Source organism: Branchiostoma belcheri, unplaced genomic scaffold (genome assembly GCF_001625305.1).
Source record: "Branchiostoma belcheri isolate BF01 breed outbred unplaced genomic scaffold, Haploidv18h27 scaffold49, whole genome shotgun sequence".
NCBI classification, from domain to species: domain Eukaryota; kingdom Metazoa; phylum Chordata; class Leptocardii; order Amphioxiformes; family Branchiostomatidae; genus Branchiostoma; species Branchiostoma belcheri.
The window spans coordinates 2,266,162-2,268,377 of NW_017804120.1; positions in this window are offsets into that span (position 1 = coordinate 2,266,162).

Here is a 2,216-nt window from a genome sequence, read left to right on the forward strand (position 1 = left end):
CGTACGTCGGATTTCTGATCAGGACATTTTGTGCTATAAACGGATTTGGAGGACTGGGTAATATGTTGTCATCCCTGTCATCAGCAAGAGTGTAGTGGTGTGTAGGTGCACATGGCTGGATACTGCAGTCATCATTGCTCGCTAACCCAGAGGCTGGTTCTTTTAGCTCGTTTATCTGGTTGGGGTTGGCGGTTGTTTGGGCGATGACTGGTTCTATGCAAACGTTTGGCTGGATTGTCGGACTAGGATTGGCGGTGCTTTGGGCATAGCCCTGACCAGTCTTCGGCACATACATCGGATTCGGGTCCTGCGTGTCTTGTTGGTACACAACGTACATTGGACTTGGTACACCATGTAGACTTTCTGTGTAGACAAGGTTCGGGTTTCGAGTGTCTTGCTCGCAACTCTGATTTTCATAAAGTCCGTTTGAAGGATGTGGGGTGTCACTGATGTGACTAGTGTTACCCTCAACTATGGGTGAAGTGTGTACGCTGTTCTCTGGTGCGTTGTAACACCCTGACAGGGTGGTTGTGATGACAGTGCCGTTGTCTAAAGCTGTTTTTGGCGTCGTTTCTTCCACATCAGTATCCCAACCCTTCATATCATCCTGACAAATGTCTACATCACAGTTCGGATTGCCAGCAGGGTCGATGTTGTCTGTTTGTCCGATCTCATCCGCGGCATCGAATACCACAGCCAGGTTGTCATCATGATAATGATCATAACCTTCCTCATAAATAGAGGTGATCCAGAAATGCCCAACTCCGTCAGCTTGTGTGAAGGAAGCTTCCCGTGAGCCGGTATCCAGATTGGCTGGATTCATATTTGCTTCGGAGAGATCGTCCACAGTGAACAACGTAAGACGAATAGAGAGGAGAGTTATTTTTTTTTCGTCCGTGGGTTCCACAGCTCTTGACGATGTGGTAACTGTCTGTGGTTCTGATGTAGCTAGAGATGCTATGGTGTTATACATGTATATGTAGTGGTGTTATACAGTCTGATGTATACATGAGAACTAGTCCTTTGTTCGTTTTGTGTGTTTGGCCGACTAGGCTTAGTTTGCTCTAAAGAAGTTGCTTTCAACATATACAAAGTCTGGGGATTAGGCTGCCCCGTCATTCGGTGTGTTTTTTCTGGATTACATTTGCAAAAAGACAATATGTGTCGGATGAAACACCTACTTTATGTTCAACTTTTTGATAAAAACAGTGGATACGGAGCGGAAAAAAGGTGTTTTCGGTGTAAACCCCGAATTCAAGGCGAGCTTACCACGCACACAGCCAACACTGGAGATTGTCTGGTATGGAGGCTGTTTGTTGTTTTGATGTAATGAGGAAGTTACCGGACTATTCAGTGGTCTGTACCTCCTGGGCTGTCAGATGTAAGAGCTAGTAGCCCTTTGTTCGCTTTGTGTTTACCGAAAAGGCTTAGTTTGCTCTGAAAAAAGTTTTTATAGAGCCTGAGGATTGAGGTAGATTAGACTTTCCCATGATTTTGTGTGCTTTTTTCTTGATTGCATTTGTACAACAATACGTGTCGGATGCACCAGACTTTATTCCTTCAGCACTTTGATATCAACAATGAATATGGAGCCGAAACGGTAGTCTGTTTTCGATGTAAACTCCACGGCCACTGAAAGGTACACTTAAGCTTCCTGATTGTGCATACAAAGCTGGAGATTGTCTATGAGCTTGTTTTCTTCACTCACTCACTCACTATCCTGGTTTAGATTATTCTGCTGCCGGTTTCCCTGCCCCAGGGGTGGGCAGCAGTCGGCTGTTCTGGACACCACGCCTCCAGCTAGCTCTATCCTGTGGGTCTGTACTGGACAGACCACACTCCTTAATATCCTTCTGGATACACTCCAACCAAGTTTTTCTAGGCCTGCCACGGCCTCTGTTGCCTGGCAACTGCAAGTCCACGATGGTGATGATGCAGCTACTTGCTCTTTTAACGTGCCCATACCATCGGAGGCGGCGTGACCGTAGTACTGAGGAGATGTCTTCCACACCGAGCTTGGCAAGCAGGGAAGCTGAGGGAGTCTCGTCCTGGGCCTCCTTCTATATAGTATTACATATTAAATATGTGCAACGGCATATTTTTGCTATGGACAAATGAGTCTTAGCAGACCTTTTTAGACATATTCTATCACACACAAACTCTTTTGTTGAAGTTTTGTTGTACTTTTGAGTTGTACGGGAATTGTCTATTTAGAC